This window comes from Cyclopterus lumpus, chromosome 17, assembly GCF_009769545.1.
Source record: "Cyclopterus lumpus isolate fCycLum1 chromosome 17, fCycLum1.pri, whole genome shotgun sequence".
Classification (NCBI taxonomy): Eukaryota; Metazoa; Chordata; class Actinopteri; order Perciformes; family Cyclopteridae; genus Cyclopterus; species Cyclopterus lumpus.
Genome location: NC_046982.1, coordinates 17,477,262 through 17,500,157, shown reverse-complemented (window position 1 = coordinate 17,500,157; position 22,896 = coordinate 17,477,262). Strand labels below are relative to the sequence as shown.

At 41.2% G+C, this 22,896-nt stretch overlaps 14 non-coding genes and 1 pseudogene across 14 annotated transcripts; 14 read left to right on the top strand and 1 right to left on the bottom strand.

Moving 5' to 3' along the window:
• Positions 1-22,896, bottom strand: part of LOC117746380 — a 144,657-nt pseudogene that overhangs the window by 80,772 nt on the left and 40,989 nt on the right.
• trnal-uaa lies at positions 111-193 on the top strand. The gene has a single exon. It is a non-coding gene; the product is annotated as a tRNA-Leu (tRNA).
• trnal-uaa lies at positions 495-577 on the top strand. Its single transcript has one exon. It is a non-coding gene; the product is annotated as a tRNA-Leu (tRNA).
• On the top strand, positions 769-851 carry trnal-caa. The gene has a single exon. It is a non-coding gene; the product is annotated as a tRNA-Leu (tRNA).
• Positions 1,153-1,235, top strand: trnal-uaa. Its single transcript has one exon. It is a non-coding gene; the product is annotated as a tRNA-Leu (tRNA).
• On the top strand, positions 1,537-1,619 carry trnal-uaa. Its single transcript has one exon. It is a non-coding gene; the product is annotated as a tRNA-Leu (tRNA).
• trnal-uaa lies at positions 2,278-2,360 on the top strand. The gene has a single exon. It is a non-coding gene; the product is annotated as a tRNA-Leu (tRNA).
• On the top strand, positions 2,662-2,744 carry trnal-uaa. The gene has a single exon. It is a non-coding gene; the product is annotated as a tRNA-Leu (tRNA).
• Positions 2,936-3,018, top strand: trnal-uaa. The gene has a single exon. It is a non-coding gene; the product is annotated as a tRNA-Leu (tRNA).
• Positions 3,320-3,402, top strand: trnal-uaa. The gene has a single exon. It is a non-coding gene; the product is annotated as a tRNA-Leu (tRNA).
• Positions 3,704-3,786, top strand: trnal-caa. The gene has a single exon. It is a non-coding gene; the product is annotated as a tRNA-Leu (tRNA).
• Positions 4,088-4,170, top strand: trnal-uaa. The gene has a single exon. It is a non-coding gene; the product is annotated as a tRNA-Leu (tRNA).
• Positions 4,472-4,554, top strand: trnal-uaa. The gene has a single exon. It is a non-coding gene; the product is annotated as a tRNA-Leu (tRNA).
• trnal-uaa lies at positions 4,856-4,938 on the top strand. The gene has a single exon. It is a non-coding gene; the product is annotated as a tRNA-Leu (tRNA).
• Positions 6,333-6,415, top strand: trnal-caa. The gene has a single exon. It is a non-coding gene; the product is annotated as a tRNA-Leu (tRNA).

Below are 22,896 nucleotides of genomic sequence, written 5' to 3'. Positions count from 1 at the left end.
CAAGGCCACGTGGGTTCCAATCCTACTTTTGGTGTGATGCAATATTTTTGATGAGAGTGATTCACAACGGACATTTTTTGATTGACATGATTCAATAAGTACAAATCATCACCAGGATGGCCGAGTGGTTAAGGTGTTGGACTTAAGACCCAATGGGCAGATGCCCTCGTGGGTTTGAACCCCACTCCTGGTATATTTGACAGTTTCCACTTTACTACGACTTCTGCGCATAATCCTGTACTACTTGTATGGAAGGTTGGATTTGAACCTGACTCCGAGAAGAACAGAAATCTGCTGGATAAGTTTTGAAAAAATAAATACGCAAGATATTTCCTTTAACAACTTATAAGCAATTACCGAAATATTTCACAAGTGCAATGGACACAAGGCCACGTGGGTTCCAATCCTACTTTTGGTGTGATGCAATATTTTTGATGAGATTGATTCACAACGGACATTTTTTGATTGACATGATTCAATAAGTACAAATCATCACCAGGATGGCCGAGTGGTTAAGGTGTTGGACTTAAGACCCAATGGGCAGATGCCCTCGTGGGTTCGAACCCCACTCCTGGTATATATAATAATAAATGCAGAGAGATATTTCTTTTAACAAATAATAAGCAATTACAGAAATATTTAACAAGTGCAATGGACACAAGGCCGCGTGGGTTCCAATCCAACTTTTGATGTGTTGCCATTTTTTTGGTGAGAGTGATTCACAACGGACATTTTTTGATTGACATGATTCAATAAGTAGAAATCAGCACCAGGATGGCCGAGTGGTTAAGGCGTTGGACTCAAGATCCAATGGGCAGATGCCCTCGTGGGTTCGAACCCCACTCCTGGTATATTTGACAGTTTCCACTTTACTCCGACTTCTGGGCATAATCCTGTACTACTTGTATGGAAGGTTGGATTTAAACCTGTCTCCGAGAAGAACAGAAATCTGCTGGATAAGTTTCGAAAAAATAAATACACAAGATATTTCTTTTAACAACTTATAAGTAATTACCGAAATATTTCACAAGTGCAATGGACACAAGGCCACGTGGGTTCCAATCCTATTTTTGGTGTGTTGCAATATTTTTGATGAGAGTGATTCACAACGGACATTTTTTGATTGACATGATTAAATAAGTACAAATCATCACCAGGATGGCCGAGTGGTTAAGGCGTAGGACTTAAGACCCAATGGGCAGATGCCCTCGTGGGTTTGAACCCCACTCCTGGTATATTTGACAGTTTCCACTTTACTACGACTTCTGCGCATAATCCTGTACTACTTGTATGGAAGGTTGGATTTAAACCTGACTCCGAGAAGAACAGAAATCTGCTGGATAAGTTTTGAAAAAATAAATACGCAAGATATTTCCTTTAACAACTTATAAGCAATTACCGAAATATTTCACAAGTGCAATGGACACAAGGCCACGTGGGTTCCAATCCTACTTTTGGTGTGATGCAATATTTTTGATGAGAGTGATTCACAACGGACATTTTTTGATTGACATGATTCAATAAGTACAAATCATCACCAGGATGGCCGAGTGGTTAAGGCGTTGGACTTAAGACCCAATGGGCAGATGCCCTCGTGGGTTCGAACCCCACTCCTGGTATATATAATAATAAATCCAGAGAGATATTTCTTTTAACAAATAATAAGCAATTACAGAAATATTTAACAAGTGCAATGGACACAAGGCCGCGTATGTTCGAACCCCTCACCTGGTATATTTGACAGTTTCCACTTTACTCCGACTTCTGCGCATAATCCTGTACTACTTGTATGGAAGGTTGGATTTAAACCTGTCTCCGAGAAGAACAGAAATCTGCTGGATAAGTTTCGAAAAAATAAATACACAAGATATTTCTTTTAACAACTTATAAGCAATTACTAAAATATTTCACAAGTGCAATGGACACAAGGCCACCTGGGTTCCAATCCTACTTTTGGTGCGTTGCCATTCCTGGTATATTTGACAGTTTCCACTTTACTACGACTTCTGCGCATAATCCTGTACTACTTGTATGCAAGGTTGTATTTAAACCTGTCTCCGAGAAGAACAGAATTCTGCTGGATAAGAATCGAAAAAATAAATACTTAAGATATGTCTTTTTACAACTTATAAGCAATTACCGACATATTTCACAAGTGCGATGGACCCAAGGCCACGTGGGTTCCAATCCTACTTTTGGTGTGTTGCCATTTTTTTGGTGAGAGTGATTCACAACGGACATTTTTTGATTGACATGATTCAATAAGTACAAATCATCACCAGGATGGCCGAGTGGGTAAGGTGTTGGACTTAAGACCCAATGGGCAGATGCCCTCGTGGGTTCGAACCCCACTCCTGGTATATTTGACAGTTTCCACTTTACTACGACTTCTGCACATAATCCTGTACTACTTGTATGGAATGTTGGATTTAAACCTGACTCCGAGAAGAACAGAAATCTGCTGGATAAGTTTTGAAAAAATAAATACACAAGATATTTCCTTTAACAACTTATAAGCAATTACCGAAATATTTCACAAGTGCAATGGACACAAGGCCACGTGGGTTCCAATCCTACTTTTGGTGTGTTGCAATATTTTTGATGAGAGTGATTCACAACGGACATTTTTTGATTGACATGATTCAATAAGTACAAATCAGCACCAGGATGGCCGAGTGGTTAAGGCGTTCGACTTAAGACCCTATGGGCAGATGCCCTCGTGGGTTCGAACCCCACTCCTGGTATATATAATAATAAATGCAGAGAGATATTTCTTTTAACAAATAATAAGCAATTACAGAAATATTTAACAAGTGCAATGGACACAAGGCCGCGTGGGTTCCAATCCTACTTTTGGTGTGTTGCCATTTTTTTGGTGAGAGTGATTCACAACGGACATTTTTTGATTGACATGATTCAATAAGTACAAATCAGCACCAGGATGACCGAGTGGTTAAGGCGTTGGACTTAAGACCCAATGGGCAGATGCCCTCGTGGGTTCAAACCCCACTCCTGGTATATTTGACAGTTTCCACTTTACTACGACTTCTGCGCATAATCTTGTACTACTTGTATGGAAGGTTGGATTTAAACCTGACTCCGAGAAGAACAGAAATCTGCTGGATAAGTTTCGAAAAAATAAATACACGAGATATTTCTTTTAACAACTTATAAGCAATTACCGAAATATTTCACAAGTGCAATGGACACAAGGCCGCGTGGGTTCCAATCCTACTTTTGGTGTGTTGCCATTTTTTTGGTGAGAGTGATTCACAACGGACATTTTTTGATTGACATGATTCAATAAGTACAAATCAGCACCAGGATGGCCGAGTGGTTAAGGCGTTGGACTTAAGACCCAATGGGCAGATGCCCTCGTGGGTTCGAACCCCACTCCTGGTATATTTGACAGTTTCCACTATACTACGACTTCTGCGCATAATCCTGTACTACTTGTATGGAAGGTTGGATTTAAACCTGACTCCGAGAAGAACAGAAATCTGCTGGATAAGTTTCGAAAAAATAAATACAAGAGATATTTCTTTTAACAACTTATAAGCAATTACCGAAATATTTCACAAGTGCAATGGACACAAGGCCGCGTGGGTTCCAATCTTACTTTTGGTGTGTTGCCATTTTTTTGGTGAGAGTGATTCACAACGGACATTTTTTGATTGGCATCATTTAATAAGTACAAATCAGCACCAGGATGGCCGAGTGGTTAAGGCGTTGGACTCAAGATCCAATGGGCAGATGCCCTCGTGGGTTCGAACCCCACTCCTGGTATATTTGACAGTTTCCACTTTACTACGACTTCTGCGCATAATCCTGTACTACTTGTATGGAAGGTTGGATTTAAACCTGTCTCCGAGAAGAACAGAATTCTGCTGGATAAGAATCGAAAAAATAAATATGCAAGATATGTCTTTTCACAACTCATAAGCAATTACCGACATATTTCAATAGTGCGATAGACACAAGGCCACGTGGGTTCCAATCCTACTTTTGCTGTGTTGCCATTTTTTTGGTGAGAGTGATTCACAACGGACAATTTTTTATTGACATGATTCAATAAGTACAAATCATCACCAGGTTGGCCGAGTGGTTAAGGCGTTGGACTTAAGACCCAATGGGCAGATGCCCTCGTGGGTTCGAACCCCACTCCTGGTATATTTGACAGTTTCCACTTTACTACGACTTCTGCGCATAATCCTGTACTACTTGTATGGAATGTTGGATTTAAACCTGACTCCGAGAAGAACAGAAATCTGCTGGATAAGTTTTGAAAAAATAAATACACAAGATATTTCCTTTAACAACTTATAAGCAATTACCGAAATATTTCACAAGTGCAATGGACACAAGGCCACGTGGGTTCCAATCCTACTTTTGGTGTGTTGCAATATTTTTGATGAGAGTGATTCACAACGGACATTTTTTGATTGACATGATTCAATAAGTACAAATCAGCACCAGGATGGCCGAGTGGTTAAGGCGTTGGACTTAAGACCCAATGGGCAGATGCCCTCGTGGGTTTGAACCCCACTCCTGGTATATTTGACAGTTTCCACTTTACTACGACTTCTGCGCATAATCCTGTACTACTTGTATGGAATGTTGGATTTAAACCTGACTCCGAGAAGAACAGAAATCTGCTGGATAAGTTTTGAAAAAATAAATACACAAGATATTTCCTTTAACAACTTATAAGCAATTACCGAAATATTTCACAAGTGCAATGGACACAAGGCCACGTGGGTTCCAATCCTACTTTTGGTGTGTTGCAATATTTTTGATGAGAGTGATTCACAACGGACATTTTTTGATTGACATGATTCAATAAGTACAAATCAGCACCAGGATGGCTGAGTGGTTAAGGCGTTGGACTTAAGACCCAATGGGCAGATGCCCTCGTGGGTTCGAACCCCACTCCTGGTATATTTGACAGTTTCCACTTTACTACGACTTCTGGGCATAATCCTGTACTACTTGTATGGAAGGTTGGATTTAAACCTGTCTCCGAGAAGAACAGAATTCTGCTGGATAAGTTTCGAAAAAATAAAAACACAAGATATTTCTTTTAACAACTTATAAGCAATTACTAAAATATTTCACAAGTGCAATGGACACAAGGCCACCTGGGTTCCAATCCTACTTTTGGTGCGTTGCCATTCCTGGTATATTTGACAGTTTCCACTTTACTACGACTTCTGCGCATAATCCTGTACTACTTGTATGGAAGGTTGGATTTAAACCTGTCTCCGAGAAGAACAGAAATCTGCTGGATAAGTTTCGAAAAAATAAATACGCAAGATGTTTCTTTTAACAACTTATAAGCAATTACTAAAATATTTCACAAGTGCAATGGACACAAGGCCACCTGGGTTCGAACCCCTCACCTGGTATATTTGACAGTTTCCACTTTACTCCGACTTCTGCGCATAATCCTGTACTACTTGTATGGAAGGTTGGATTTAAACCTGTCTCCGAGAAGAACAGAAATCTGCTGGATAAGTTTCGAAAAAATAAATACACAAGATATTTCTTTTAACAACTTATAAGCAATTACTAAAATATTTCACAAGTGCAATGGACACAAGGCCACCTGGGTTCCAATCCTACTTTTGGTGCGTTGCCATTCCTGGTATATTTGACAGTTTCCACTTTACTACGACTTCTGCGCATAATCCTGTACTACTTGTATGCAAGGTTGTATTTAAACCTGTCTCCGAGAAGAACAGAATTCTGCTGGATAAGAATCGAAAAAATAAATACGCAAGATATGTCTTTTCACAACTTATAAGCAATTACCGACAGATTTCACAAGTGCGATGGACACAAGGCCACGTGGGTTCCAATCCTACTTTTGGTGTGTTGCAATATTTTTGATGAGAGTGATTCACAACGGACATTTTTTGATTGACATGATTCAATAAGTACAAATCATCACCAGGACGCCTGAGTGGTTAAGGCGTTGGACTTAAGACCCTTTGGGCAGATGCCCTCGTGGGTTCGAACCCCACTCCTGGTATATTTGACAGTTTCCACTTTACTACGACTTCTGCGCATAATCCTGTACTACTTGTATGCAAGGTTGGATTTAAACCTGTCTCCGAGAAGAACAGAATTCTGCTGGATAAGAATCGAAAAAATAAATATGCAAGATATGTCTTTTAACAACTAATAAGCAATTACTGAAATATTTCACAAATGCAATGGACACAAGGCCACGTGGGTTCCAATCCTACTTTTGGTGTGTTGCCATTTTTTTGGTGAGAGTGATTCACAACGGACATATTTTGATTGGCATCACTTAATAAGTACAAATCTGCACCAGGATGGCCGAGTGGTTAAGGCGTTGGACTCAAGACCCAATGAGCAGATGCCCTCGTGGGTTCGAACCCCACTCCTGTTATATATAATAATAAATACAGAGAGATTTTTCTTTTAACAACTTATAAGCAATTACTGAAATATTTCACAAATGCAATGGACACAAGGCCACGTGGGTTCCAATCCTACTTTTGGTGTGTTGCCATTTTTTTGGTGAGAGTGATTCACAACGGACATTTTTTGATTGACATGATTCGATAAGTACAAATCATCACCAGGATGGCCGAGTGGTTAAGGCGTTGGACTTAAGACCCAAGATCGAAAAAATAAACACACAAGATATTTCTTTTAACAACTTATAAGCAATTACCGATATATATATATATATGAGTCTGCTGGTTTATGTTTCTTTAATTGTCTGAAGTGTGATACTGAGACTGCAGCCAATTGGTTTGGCAGCATCTTTTATTATAACATATTGCGTCTATAGCCATGCTTGCAATATGGTTTCAGTTATATAACTTTGGATTTTCACAATTGATGAAAGTCTTGCTATCAACAGAGAATTGAAAACAATACATTGGAAGTTTGCTGCTTTAACACTGCAGTTATCATCGTGTTGCTAATTGAAAGAGGCTCGTTTTAAAGCTGATGATTCATAACAACAAGGGAGATTATCAAGTGAGAATAATAATAGATCAGAGAGAAAAAACGAATTTTTGATTTGTCAGATATCAGGAGGAATTATACAAACAGGGCGGCCAGGGATTATTTCACCCTTTTGGTCTCTCATGAATAATATTCATCCATTCATTAATGGAAATGCTATGAGTGCGAAAGGATGCTTCCAATTGTTTGTGTGCATTTCAAATCTTTATTGATCTAACGACTTGCACCTTCACCTCACAAATGAATGACTTCTGCAACAGTTGTGTCTTAAAAGGACGGAGCAGGATTGCAAATATTAGATTATTTATTTCCTCTAACTTCATAAAAAAATAACCAGGATGGCCGAGTGGTTAAGATCCAATGGGCAATCGATCCCCTCTCCTGGTAGCTGAGAACTCCTATGTACAAAGTGCTGCATGTTGTCAACAGTGGAAGGGTCACATGACATCTCATGTATTTAGTAATCATAATCATAATGCTTGTACATGTTTGACTACCAATTTACTTCATTGTGTGTAGAATCTCTTCTTCTACGGTTTGATTTACACCGGTGTCATTTTCTCAGATGGGTCTTTTTCACAGATATAAAACAGATGATGTAAAAGGTGAATGATGTAAAAGGTGAATGAAACAGTTTCTAAAGTAAGTAAATTAAAGACAAAAAGAAATAAAAAGCTCTAGAAAACTGACCATATGACTAAATAAAAGAGAAGAGATAACGTGTAAGGCTGAAGGTGGTCTTCACAGCCGCTCAGAAAACTCTCAGAAAACAGCATTTCATTTTATCATTCAGTAGCCATGTAATATACACATTACATTGTGCTGCAATGCTTTGCATAAGCCTCTCCAAAATGTTGTCATTGGCTAAAATTGTGAAGTCAAATCATATTTCAACATGCTGCTTATACACCAATAAGACAACTATTGTGTTTGATTATCTGGATTAGCTGGTTGAAGTGAAGAAAAAAATGGTTTCAAAACATATCGCCAGGATGAGAGGATGAGAGGTTAAGATGCAATGGATCCAACACCTGGCCGGAGAGTGTTTATTGCTGGGTGTAAAAAACTATCATATATTACTGAAGACTATAAAGACCTTTTTTTCTCCACAAAGAGCATAAAAAAAAAATGTAAATCTGTGCCAAATGTTTTATAGTGATCACTTCCAGATGGCACACAATGTGAAGCTGAAGCCTGCAGACATTGAGAACACCAGGTGATCAGTGGGGACACCTGTTACATTTCACGGCCGGAGTTGCACACGACCGCTCATCTCCGGTCTCAGGAACGACTGACGCATAGCTGCTCAGTGACGGCAGCGTGGGCCGAATGCCGGTCTTATGGGAGGCCGGTGAGCAGGATTTCGGTGGTTCTGACCTGTCGATGATGCCACACATATCGATCTGCAGGTGGCTGTAGTTTCCCAGGAGTCTTTGCTGCACCATAATCAGGTCCACCGGCTGGTTCTCCACGCTGAGGAGACGCATGCAGCCCTGAAAGAGGCTGAAGGGATTCCTGCAGCTCTGACCGTCTTCTTCAGCAGGACAACCTGTGGAAGTGGAAGATACGTCAGAGTTAAACGTGGAATACACTGGGAGTTTAGAATAAAAACACATTTATTTACTGGAGGGGTTAATAATGTGCACCGTGGACAATGTTCTATAGGAGTTAAGACACACAAGCATCAAATTAATATAGTTATTTTATTTCTTAGTCATCCATTTAATGTGTAAACTGTGTCAGTGTGTGTCTGTGTGTGTGATGCTAAAAGGCCGAAGGCAGTTCGAGGACATGCCTGGACTGTAATATGAGCAAAGAGCGAACAAAAGAGATGAGATTTGAGAAAAGGAGGCCAGTGGAGAAGGAAAGAAAAAGACTTGAGGGAATGAAGAGAGGAAATCCAACAGGAGGAGAAAGAGGAGTGAGAAAGGAAGCGATAGAAAATTGAGAGGAAAAAAAAAGAGAGAGGGGAAGATGAAGCAAACCTCATAACTTTCATTATAAAACAGCCGCGAGCTAAATTTGACTCAAGCAAACAGCTGTCGCGGTGAGACAACAGCTGTTCTGTACAGTAAAGAAACGCCACAGTGAACAGACATGATTCCTGTATTTACTGCAACTATAGTTTTAATTATGAAGGTGTTGTAAGAAAATGTTACAGCGTCTATGGATATGAAAAGACACAATTTTAACTAAGTTAGCTGAAAAGTTAATAACTTGTATGAATAATATAAAGGTTTGGTGGGTGGCATTGACTGACAGTCCGGGTCTTGATGTTATTATTACATTACATTTCATTTAGCTGCCGCTTTGCTGCTTTTATCCAAAGCGACGTACAATAAGTGCAAACTCAGAACGACAAGAATCAAGAAAGTACAATTTCTTCAAGAACGAGTCATTTTTAGTGCTATTAAAGTGCTACTTTAATTCCAGATATAATCGGAATAGATCGGAAAAAAGAAAGGCAGTAAATAAAATAATTCATAAATGAGGGATATTAAATTAATCATTTTGGTAAAATGCCTAAAAACGTGAAAAATCAAATAGAAATATAAAAACAGAACCACAGCAACACGTCGTTGAATCTTGAATACTAATTCAAAGTATCGTCGATGCTGAAGAACTTCACCAGCTCGGTGAATGCCGCCTTCGGCAGTTTGATAACCAGCATTGTTTGTTTCACTCTTACCACCAAAGAAGAGTTGACTTCCTGCGGTGACGGAGTGGCTGGTGTGAGCGACGCCTCCTTCCCCTTTATCCACAGCGATGGTCACATGACCTTGTTTGGAGGTCAAATCCACTGAATGCCACTGACCGTCATTCAGAGCAGAACCTTTAATGATAATCATCATAACTATTAGCATTAATATTAAATGCTGCTGTAGCAAAACAAATTACCCTTGAGTGATTAATAAAGTATCCATCCATCTATCCATCTATCTATCTATCTATCTATCTACATTCAGTATTTATTTACAACAAGAGTGAATTGAAAGATGTACAACTCATTTAAAGTTAATTTAATTTGTTATAGGTATTGTGTTTATCTATAAATGTTAGGTTACACGTTTCAGGTATTGGTAACACGAGCTCGGGGGTTACAAATACATTTTAGTTAGTCCAACCTGCACTGAGCTCCAGCAGCGCCCTGCCGGCTTTATGGATCTGCAGCCGCAGTCTGGCCTCGCTGAGGTACAGCCAGACCACGCCCCCTTCCTGTGGCAGGTCAAAGGTGAGCAGAAGCCCCGCCTTGTTCCACGTCCTGAACTGGAACCCAACGGACACGCCCCCCGACGAGGACGCCCTCGCCCCCGGCAACTGGAGGAAGCTCTGGGGGCCCGGGAACGTCACGGCGACGAAAACCGACTCAGCACACGAAAAGGTCACATTGCCCTGAGCGAGAGAGAGAGAGAGAGGGAGAGAGAGAGACGAGGTGGGACAGAAATAAACGATTACAAGAGAGATTAAACAACATTAAACATGAATATTAATCAGCTGAAGAGGGCGTGCCGACGTGACCTGGTGTCACTTGATCTCATCAGCAAGTCTCCTTGAGAATAAAAGCCATGATTGCAAACTGAGAAATACCAATGTCACCCGACAGGTGTGGAGGACGGTGGGTATGAATGTGAACAGTGCTGCGTAGACTTTTCCATTGCGGCCCATTGTTTTGAGTAGTGATAATGACACCGGGTCCATTGCAAAGGCTGCAGCAGTTATATATTATAGTCCCAGCTCTCTGCTGGGAATATCAGGCCGCTATCTTTATAATGCTCCGGAAACATAGATGACATCTAAAAGCCCTTTGTGGAGCTGTTAAAGTGATATATAGACGTTGGTGGTGGAGGATGCGGCGCATCTGCAACATATAAAGTAAAAAGTGAGCAGTAAAATCCCCCAAAGGCCATTCACTAACACACCGTACACCCCAAAGTCCCCCTCACACACTTAAACACCCACACATCATTTAAAGCGCCACTTCATTTGGTTATCATACCTTTAATAATGGCCAAAAGTGGTCTCTATAATAAAAATGACTCCAACTAATAGCCTCTATTAGATCTTCAGCCATGCGTGTGAATCTCTGAACCTGTATTTCTTAATCTCTCCGGTCCCTGAAGGCAACGACAGACGGTTTATTAGAAACGGTTCAGCTCCGCTCTCCACTTCTCTCCATCCACTTATTGTCGCTGTAGAAACATCTAAACGGTCCTCGTGATGAAGACGAGGGGGCTCTACTGAAAGTCCACACTCCTTTGTCCTCTCATCGCCGTCCTCTTCAGGCGCTCGTCAGCTTCACCAACCAGCAAGCAGCCAATTGACACGTCGTGAACCCTGCACGTGGACACGCGCCTCCTCATCTATAACGCATGCGAGGGATGGGCTCAGGGGAATCTCAGCACCTCTTGTAATGAGTAAGTCACAAAACAACAGCAAGCAGAATCTTTTATCAGCGACACATTCCGCCTGCAGATTTTATATTTTTGTTGGCGCCTGCTCCGGCTATTGATGCCATATTCTCTCTCAGAAATGATGAGCTGGGAGTTTGAAGAGCTGAACATCAAAGCTGCTCGCTTTCCCTCCCAGATGACAAACGCCATCTGTCATCATCACCTCGGAGGAATACAAAAAATTATTTCGTGCCACGAAAGTATCGGAGGCTTGCATTGCCCCACGGATCTCCCTTTCTTTAAGCTACTTGTCTTTTTTAGCCGATCAATACATTTGATGATGATGAGCATGCGCAGGGTCGTTTTTCTTTTTGCCATTTAGGCTCTGATATGTGCTCCCAGCAACCGTATAAACAAATTGAAAACCCCAAAAATTTAACATTGCCAAGTGATGATACGCTTTCACCATGAAGAAAAGTTCAAATGAGAGCATTTCATGTCGCCGGGTGTTCACGATGAAATGTTCTCACCATTACAGAAACTCTGTGGTCTTTGTTCTTGGCTAATTCTATCAGGTTGAGGCCGTTGTACTGCAGGTTTTCCAGGCAGCCGTGAAAGTCCCTCTCGGAGACGAGGCCCTGGACCTCTGCCCCGACACTCAGCTGTACACGGGAGACAAAAAGGAGCGTTTTAGCCGTGAAAATGCACATGCATACAGTATATATTGTGTTTGTGTAGGTGTGTTTCCGTGCCCTCCACCTGCTCGATGTCCCAGCGGCTGAACTCTGCGGGGATTTGAACCCTCTCCGTGTGTTTGTCCACGGTGAGGTTGAGGTGAGTGCTGCGCCGCTCCACTGCTAAAAGGTGCCAATGCTGGTCATCCAACAGGCTGCCGAGGGACGCGAGACGCCGAGGCTCAGAGGAAGAATCACCTGAAAAGGACGAGGAGGAGGAGGATGAGAACGGACGAGAAAGAAAGAAGGAAGAGGGAGGTGACAAAGAGAAAGAAGGCGAAGGACGTTGAGGTGGCGAAGGCGTGGCAGAGAAGAAAAGGGAGGGGAGATAGAGGGTATACAGGTGGACGAGAAGAAAGAGGGGGAACATGGAAGATCAGGAGAAAGTCAGGTGACAAGGAGGGAAGAGAGAGTGAAGGAGGAGTAAAGAAGGAGGGGTGGCGACAGGGAGGATGAAGGTGTGGGGCAAAAGGAGGAGGATGAAGGTGAGAAAGAAGAGAGATGAAGCCGACGGGCACAAAGAGGACTAATCACAAACTTTTTCATCAACAAAAAAAACAAAAAAACAAGACGAGATAAAACGTTCCAAGTTATTTGACTTCAGAGTTATCAAGTTTGTTATTCTGAATATTTAATAAGCAAAGAAGGTTTGCTTTCTATTGAGCATAACAGCAGCTCGTCTATCTTCTTTTTTTAGTCCTGTTGTTTTGTCCCTTTTCTCTCCTTCGTTATCGGACCTGTTTGTTTGTCTGTTGTCTGTTGTTTGTTGTCTACCTGACCTGCTTCTTCCCAACAGTCTGACACGACGGCTACGAACGCACCAGCGACCATGTCGTGCCGAAAATATTTCTCTTTATCTCGGTATCCCACGGAGAGGATCAAGGCGAGGTCGCCATCTCTCGTCACGTTAGGGACGACAATATCTCTGCACGCGCACAGAGAACTGACGCAAAAATACACGATAATGCCCCAAAAGAAAAAAGTGCAAAGGAAACACAGCGAGACATCATTAATGATTGATGAGCACCAGCGGGTCCAAAACAAGTGGATCTGTCCCCAGAAACTACTGGAGGAGAAACTTTGTGTTTTTTGTTGTGTTTTTTTGCTGAGAGAAAGAGCCGCTCACACAGTGATCTATTAAAAATGTATTAGATATTCTTTAGGGAGAGACGACTCCGACTTCAAAGAGAGAAGGAGAGACAGTTTGAAGATGATGGACAAATGTATTTCTGATAATGCAGCCGGTTTATTTGTGTGCAGCTCGGATGAGAAAAAACTACTTTGGATGCAGACCTGGAGAGAGAGAGACATAGAGAGAGATATACAGAGAGAGAGAGAGAGAGACACAGAGAGAGAGAGAGAGAGAGAGAGACACAGAGAGAGAGAGACACAGAGAGAGAGAGAGACAGAGATCAATATGAGAGACTTGCAAACAAATCAGATGTATTAAATTGGGATTGCTTATTGGAACAATTATGATGTTGTCGGAGGTGGAGAAGAGAGGAGGAGTGGCCTTAAGCTGGAGGGATGATTTGATTACCGTGTGTGTGAATGACTGAAAAGAGAAAGCAGGAATCAATGAGGCCAAACAAATAGGATATAGCTCGACTGGTACCAATATTTATTAATAACCATTTTTCCCTTTTTGGCGGTGGAGAGAAAGGAGTTTGAGAATGTCGAACCGTTCCGTCATCACTGACCTTTGTTACAGTAGATATCGTTGTGTTAATAATCAGCTAGTTCGTTCAATTCTGCACCGAATAGCAGAAGAAAGAAGAAGAAAAGCTACAAGTTTACAGGGCTCATAAAAGGCTGTGTTTATTATCCGGCCATCTTGCATGTTTTGGGTTCCACGTGACTTTAGCTTTCATCCTTAAAAAGTTTACTTTGTATTTTGTTCTGCGCACGGAATAACAATCACTTCTGCCGATTGTTTTGCATTTCAGATCTCTCTTCTCTGCTTACTTAAAAAACAGATCACATTCTTGAGATCAATTCTGTCAAATGTGTCTGGCGTAAGAGAATCAATTATCGTGACGGACACTTTGGTATCATTTTTAATTGTAAAATAGAACCGGTTGAATCTCTGCCCTAACGAGCTGTCAACGTGGCCTGTGTTGATGAAATGTCAATTACTTATGATGCGCTAGAGACACATTTGATGATGCTGTTCAATCATTTTGTGATGAAATGGGCCAATTAAAGTAACAAATGACCTCAGTCACAATGCCTAGCTATACCTCACAATGAGCTTATTACTTTTGCCACACACCTCTAATCGGGGGGAACCATTGGAGGTATCGTAATAACGGCGTGACATGTTGTTTACGGATATATAGATGACGCACGATTACGCAGCTTTTGTGGCTTATTTCTCACCAGCAAAAGTGCAACTTGAACACGTGGCCATGTTTTTTCCCCGAATTGCTCCCATTAATGTTATCAATATGTTCTTATCATTATTATCCTATTATATCCACTGCTGCTGTTATTGTTATAAGTCATCATTTGTTCCATCATTATTCTGCTTTCTGCTCTCGTTACGTAAATCATTGATATCTTGTGCATTGACTGTGTTGTAATTCTATCACGTTGTTCATTCTGTACACATGACATCTATTCTTCTGTCCCTCCTGAGAGAGGGATCCTCCTCTGTTGCTCCCCCCGAGGGTTTCTTCCTTTTTTCTCCCTGTTAAAGGTTTTTTCTCTGTACCGATGTAAAGGATCCTGGGAAAGAGGATGTCGTATGCTGTACAGATTTAAAAAAACTCTCATTCGTAATTTTGGCCTATTCAATTACAGAGCAGCGTTTTTGGCCAACAGCAGAATGACATTGCTCCAATGCTAACCCATCCCATGCAATGCTACAAAGGGAGAAGAGACACAATGTGCGCCTTCAGTTACAATTTGCAGATATTACAATACACTTAGTTTAAACTACATGTACCCATGAGCAAGAGAGCAAACCGTTGCTGGAGCTGTCAGGTGGCCAACAGACTCAGGCTGCATAGCTTTATACAGGCAAGAATAAATATTTACTGAATAAAGTGTAAAAACTAGCTCAAAAAATGAATATGGAGAGAGATACTGACAGGCGGGCATTGCTTACACCGGTAAGCAATGCCCGTCACATATTAGGCTCAAATCTGAAGATCTGACGAGAGAGACAATTCTTCACTGGACAAATTGTAGAAAAAAGATTTTTTTTAAATGTGACAGTAGTTACAGTAACTTCTTCTGGGTCCAACACAAAAGAAATCAACATGCAGAATCATGATGTGCTTGACAAAAGCAACTGAAAGTGGAGATATTGACTTGGATAAAGTAAACTAGTGTTAAATGCAAGTGTTAATTCAACGATATCTGCTTATTGTTCCACTATGAAGCCAAACATGCCACAAGGGAGTCATAACCTGCATCGGCTAAAGAGCCACAGCAGCCAAGTGTCCATTTTCTTAGAGAAGTTTTTTTCTTCCAACGCAGCATATTTTTCGATATTTTAATGTATACCTTTATTGTGTGGTGATTTGATACGTGCTGCAGTTTTGTCCACCAACGCCTGCTGTGCAGCAGAGTGAGGTGACTGCAACGTACGATCTCGACCTTTTATTCACCACGTGAGAGCGTGAATGTAAGTAGTCAGCAGGTTCTCTGGAAGCCCCGACGCTTTCCATGCAGACAATTGTGTTCAAAGTGGGTCATTTTAGTCATAAAAACAAATGTTGTGATCCGAGCGGAAGAGCCGAGTTGCCTTCTGGTATTTTGACCGAATCTACACTCTGACTTATCCTTTAAATGAGTCTTCAAATGTCTTTGAAACAACTACGTTATCAACGTCTGCATAAAATCCCGTTTCAAGTATAATATCACAACTTGATGTTTGGAGAAACGTATCACTTTGAAATGCATGGCGGACAAATGACACATTTAGAAAAAACTCCCAAAAATTACAACTGAACAAGCTGAGCAAAAATCCTCCTTTCCAATTCCTCAGTTGGAGAAGAAACATGCTTTCCTTAAGCAGCCCGGTCTAAAAATAATGTTACCGTATCACCAAACTGCTTTGTCAATTACATTTAGAGTTATTGCATTTTTTTTTCTAAAGGACTACGTTTGTTTTTGATGGTCACGAATCATTTTCTGTAATGCAGTAATGTGGTTTTGTAGCGGTTAACGCAATATGACGTTGGTGTACACTTGTATAGAAATGTTGAAATGAAAAATAAATCTGGAGGTGTGTTAGTGTTAACAGAGCAGAGCAGACGGTGCATCAATGCACACAGCGGATGACCTGAATCACACTGTGGAACCTACAAAAAAGTCATGCAGAACAAGAGAGAGAGAGAGAGAAATAAAGTGGAAAATACAAGACAGAAAGTTGAAGGACACGGAACTGAAAAGGGCTCAAGGACATGGAGGGAAGATTGGCCACGAATCGCGTTGCATGTTTGAAACACGGAGACACAACAATAAAGGAAGAGGACAATGGAAAAGATTGGTTGATGGGGGGAATATCAAAGGGTGTGCATGTTGTCAGCGACAGAGAGAGAGAATAAAGAGGGTGCAGCTGAGAGGCAAATGGCCTCTTCTGATGTGGAACAAATTATATAGCAGTGAGATCTATGGAGACAACAACAGTATTTACAACAGAAAGGAAGAGTCTTGTACAGAGGAATAGAAAGGAACAGACGAAGAAGAAGAAGAAGATTTTGTTTGTGGTTTTCAGTGATGTTCTGAGCTACTGTTCTAAAAGATGAGACAGAATCAGTTTAAAGGGGAACAGCCCTCAGTAAAAAAAACATGTGAAAGTGTTTTAAAACTTGCCTTCTCTCTAATGTCCACCAGGGGGCGACTCTTCTGGTTGTATAGAAGTCTATGAGAAAATGACTACTTCTCTCACGATGTATTTCCTCAGTAAACATTGTAAACATGAGTTTATGTCTCAATCTCTAGATTTAAGTCTTCTTCAATACAGCATGATGTTCATTTAGTAAATGATGCTCATTTTAGTGTCAAACAGACCATAAAGCAGGGTATGCTTTAGGGTAGCAATTGACCAGATATGGTAACTTCCATTCATTGTTTTCGAAATAAAACAACTACATGGTGACGGCCGTAATTCAAGATGGCGACAGCGAAATCGGCAAACTCGATTCTTCGAAAACGGCAATCCACAAACCAACGTGGGACGTCACCATGACTACGTCTTATCTACGGTTAAATCCCACGTGAGTTGAGTGTTACAGCGACAGTGTTTTCCTTGAAGGTGACACAGTGTGTCTTCCTAAAGGGGACGAGGCGGTCCACTTGTCAGGGAGACATAGACGCTCGTCAGACGTCCGGGTCTTTAGAAAAAAGGATTCTTACATTTACATTTCTTTACATTTTCTTTAAGGACGTGCCGTCATCGTTTCACAAGTTTGCATCCTGAGATGGAGGAAAGAGAGAAGGGGCGGAGGGACGTGGGATGCAGACGGATGAAAAGGTAGGATAGACATATGATGGAGGAGTGGATGGAGGAAGATAAGGATGGACAGAAGGAAAGAGAAAGAGGAGGAGGTGGGGGGGCTTTGGGAGATATGAAATGCAGAAAGTGAACTAGATGGAGGGATGAATGTATTTCAGCAGCCAGGTGGGGTTTCTGATGAGAGGTGAGCCATATGGTGATGATTCAGCATGGCAACCTCTGGATTTAACACTTTTAACACACACACACACACACAAACACACACACATACACACACACACACACACACACACACATCTTGCAGAGTCCCACCCTAACACATGCTACAGTGGACGGGAACCATCCATCATGTCTGCAACTAGACTTGAGATGCAGCAGCGGAGCGTGGGCCACGATTTAAACCAATCGGGCGGCAGCGTGCGTGTCGTCCATCCCACCCAACCACAACCAATCTAAAGTTATCTCAGGGGGCTTCATATTGTCAACAACCTCACACGGACGTTCTCCAAAGAACCAAATATCTCTTCGCTGATCCAAACTGTCAAGGTTTTTTTTTAATGGAAATTTGACGCACAACGTCACTCCAGTCTGCATGAGTAAACAAAGACGTTGGAACGATAAGAGAACACACTATATCTTAATATTATAATATAATACATCTTTATATATACATTTATCTATACTCGCAGGCTCCTTAATCTTCTCACGGCATACTAAAGAAATTTAAAAAAAGAAATGGATGCAGAAGCTTTCAAACAGGCACCAATTCAATTAAAATTATTTTTGAAATGCTAAATTTAGTCAATTAATGCATTACAAATACATTTCTTCTTCTGGTATACTGGAGTTGTTTGGAGAGCCATTTGCTGCGTCCCATTGTTTTACTTCACAGTGTTGTCATCTGAATAAAGAGGTTGTTAGGGAGGGTTTTAGTTCAGCGGGTTTGTACGCATGTGTTGTGTTGTACCTCGTCTGAGCAGCAGCAGCAGCTTCCCTCGCTCCAGCTCCAGGCTGAAGCCGAGTCCTCCCTCTCCCTCCGCGTGCAGCAGTGTCCCAGAATTCCTCAGGGTTTTAAACTTCATGGAGACGACCTCTCTGGACGTACGCCGCGGCCCGGGACTCAACCTGGACACCAGACCGCTGCTGCCACCGCCAAAGCTCACGACATCAGAGGCTGAAAGACAAAACGCACACAAGAGGAGTCAAAGACTTCACAATGAAAAAACACTACCAAAGAAACACAACATCCTCCGACATCTGGACTTGAATTCGGTTGATGTGATCTCGGTTGGCATCGCATATTGATATGATTGATATGATCGCGGCAGAGTGTACGACTCAATTTATCCCTTTTCATTATTACATTTCCCTGCATGGTCTCACTTGCTCGACGGGGGATTTGGGCTCAGGTGACACAGTTCAGCATCACACGGACACTTTGACAACAAGCTGTCCGGTCCTTATGTTTCATGTGATTAGAATGAATGGATCGGTGCTGGTTTACGACTCGTAACTTGTAGCCTACTCTCCATCCTACAGCTGGCGACACATTCAGTCTGAAAAGTTGTGCAGCGAGAACATTAATCAGGTGTGTGTTTACTTTTGTGTTCAATCCAGCAACCGAGAAGCTATTAACCTCTCAAGTATACATTATGTGCAAAAAGTGATTACGGTTGTAGTCTTTGGATGAGCAGACTCTTAGTCCATTAAACCAGTCGGGGCGCCTCCTTATAAAGTTGATGTCGCAAATAGTGGTTTATAGTCGCAAAAGCATGCGGCTGGTAGTGTTTTTCACCTCTAGACTGACGTAGAAAAACGTAGAAAAAAAAGATAGAAATCCAAATTAAGGTCCAGTTTGAAGAAGGGTGTGGTCCGAGCAAGAGTCCAGGAAAGTAGGGGGGGGGGGGCTGGTTCGATTGGGCGCTGTGGCTGGTGTGAAGCTGAAAAACATCTGCCTGCCTGCCGCAGATGGAAATGATGGTGACGAAGCAGCGAATCTGAAGTGTTGTGTGCTGTGTGACAATGAGCTGAAGGACGAGACAACATCAGTCACGAGTTATCGTCAATACAGAAAGAAATATTGATCGCAGCTTCTTCAACTGTCAAACCCAGAAGTGACTGAACTTCAATTTCCCCAGAAGGAGCGTGGGCTGAAATACTTTAAACGGTAAAAAAAATAAAAACTGACTTTTTGTGTTCTGAGAAAGATTTTTGCTTTCACTTTACTTAAAAACAATAACAATAAAATCCTTCAGAAAAAAAGCTTTGACTCTTCACGTTTACATTTCTCCCAAAAAAGTAAAACATTGCTATATTTCAGCTCCCTGCAGTGTGCAGGGATCAGTGTTTTGCCAAGGAGGATTCTGCTGTGCACGCTACATTAGTTATTAGAAAAACCATGTGACTCCTCCGCCGACCGATAAACATATTACAATAATTTATCTGCTGCGTTCTCAGATAACTTGAGAATATTTCCAAATCACTGCAGGCTATTTGTCAAAATCCATCTTTTTAATGTGTCCCGTAATCCATCTTCTTCCAGAGGGGACACCGTTTTAAGGGGCGCAAAATGTTTTTCATCATAAATCATCTTTCCACTCGGTGAACTAATATAATGAATGAATGCCGGGAGTGTTATGTTGCTTCGGTACACCGTCGTCTGGACCTCTAAATGTATGAAGTATATCAAGGCCACATGAGTGCAGGGCCAACTGAACGGGTATCAACATTATCCTCTCAAAATATGAAGCTATAGGCATAACTTTCTGTAAGAATTTTCTGTTAATTCTACTATCTTTACAGTAAATAAAGGAAATATACAGACAGTCATGGTCTCCAGAGGATGAAATCAATTAACTTTACCACTCAATTTGTCCGATACTTTGGTTTAGGACCAAATACCTCAAAAAACAAAAGTCCCTTAACCTTTAACTTCAGCTGTACTTTGTGTATAATGTATAATTCTGCGGGAAACATTGGATAAAATATATAAATACTTAAATTACTACTTGGGAAATCCACGGTTGTACGATAAAGACAAACCTTTTGAAACCTGTGTTATTTGTAATAAAATACGAGACACAGCCCATATGGAAATCCTGGTCGCAATATTAATATTCACTGTTTGATTAATGTATTTGAGCATATATGCAAATGTGTGGAGTTGTTTTTGATTTCCAATGCGTGTGGTGCGTTTCTTATGAGGGACAATACAGTGAAAAACCAGCTGTGTGGACAGAAATGAGGGCAGCGACACAGCAGGGAGCTAATGCTGAGAGGACGCAATATTACCAAGACCTGCTTCTTCAAACGAGTCGTGACGAGGATGAAGAAGATGAGGACGAGTCATATTCAGTGCATGGAGAGTGATGCTCATCCTAAACGTGTATTTGCAATTTTTTTTGGATAGATGGATCAATTCATTCACACTATTAATATGTTTATTGACTCAAATAAGAAAACACATTTATTTTTCTCTCTGCCAATGGAGAAATTGCTGATAAATTAAACTGTAGTGTAATTTCAACACAGAATGGGAGAAAGGACGAACACATGTTTTTTTTTTGCGGGATGTGTGTTTAGTTCATTGGGTTGATGCAATCATATTGATGCGTCAATATGTTGTGCGATCTGAGAATCTGTTGAAGCGCGTTGTGTTTTGTGCGTTACGTGTTGTTTTAATGGTTAAAATCAGAGACGAGAGTGTTAAGTAGTTGTGAAAAAGGAAAAATGTTTCCAGGAAAAGGCGACCAGGGAGCATTTGTGGTTTTTTGTGCCTGTGAGTAAAGACAAGAACAATAATTGGTGCGACATGTACCAGATTTAATGTGTTGAGTCCTTCTCTGATCTGATGGCTCAGTTGTTGCTATATCCTCCATGCAAACTCGATGTCTCCGGAGGAGAGTAAACAAACTCACCGGGTAATTAAAAATGAAACCAGTGCAGTGAGTCCAGAGTGTTGTTTTGTTTAGCTGTGCAACATCTCAAGAGAGTCCATTGAGTACAATAACAGGACTTACTGTAAGGACACCCGTAGGCCTCCAGCCGGAGTCCGATCCTCCCGCTGGGGTTCCGGTCCAGAGGAATGAGGCGGAGGAAGCGAGCGATGGCCGGCTGCTGCAGTTTGTACTGAACCACGCTGTCTGCATTACTGTTGCCTGGAAAAGACTGAAACACACACACATCGTGTGGACGCGTTCGTTATATAAGTATTGCTTATGTGGAAAACACTGTGTTTTAAACTGTGTTTAAAATAAATACAAGCATGTACTGTATATCTAAAAAATAACTGCATTTAAATATAAATGTACTTTATTGAATATAGGATTACAAACTTAAAAACACAAACATAGGCTTTGATTGCAATTAATGCAATTCACCTAAATATACTGACACAATGAATTATTTTTTTAAATCTCCTAATGTAAATTATTTATCACATAATTTTGACGTTTTAAGCTCAGAATGTATACTCTTTAAATCTCATCATTTTGACATTATACCAGATCATTTTGTTTTTAACTAAACTATCACATCATTTAAATGTTCTATCTGATCGTTCTAATTTTTTAACAAACCATTTCGATTTTCTAACTCATAATTTGGATTTTTTAACTCCAAATGTTCAAAAATCCATAATTCAAACCAGTCATTTACATTGGCGGTGTTACAGTATAGTGCAAAAGACCTCAAAAAAGAAAGTAGAACGTCTCCTCAAACCTACGAGCCAATCAGCAGCGCCTTCAACTTTAACAAGATAACGTCAACAGCTTTGTCTTTGAAGACATGGAGAAGAGAGAGTGGGAGACAGTATTTATAGGTAAATGGCACGGGGGGAGAAAATGAAGGCGGAAGGAAACCATGGTGAGGGTAAGAAGGAGGTAAGCAGCAGTTGCAAGAAAACGAGGAGGAGGAAATATAAAAGGGAGGGAGGACCATTTGAGAAGAACTGGGAAAAGTGAAAGAGATCACTTCATCCCCAGCCCTCAAGGCAGGAGGAAACAAACTGGTAAAGATGAGGGAGACTATGAAGGAAAGATGGATTGCTATATTTTCAATGCACCCCTCAGGCCTTTGGGTTGGGGGAGTGGGGAATAAAACAGGATATTTCCTCCGCTGGTCTTCAGGCCTCTAAACTAAAAGCAGGAGACATCTGACTTTCTCCTCTGAGTGACTCTTTAAGCTCCACTGACTCATGCACATAAGTTTGGGGAAACACTTTGAAATGTCAGCTCAACATGTCTTTAATCTGTGAGGAGTCGTCCTCTGCTCCCTCAGAGACGATCCTCAGTGCTGAGATTAG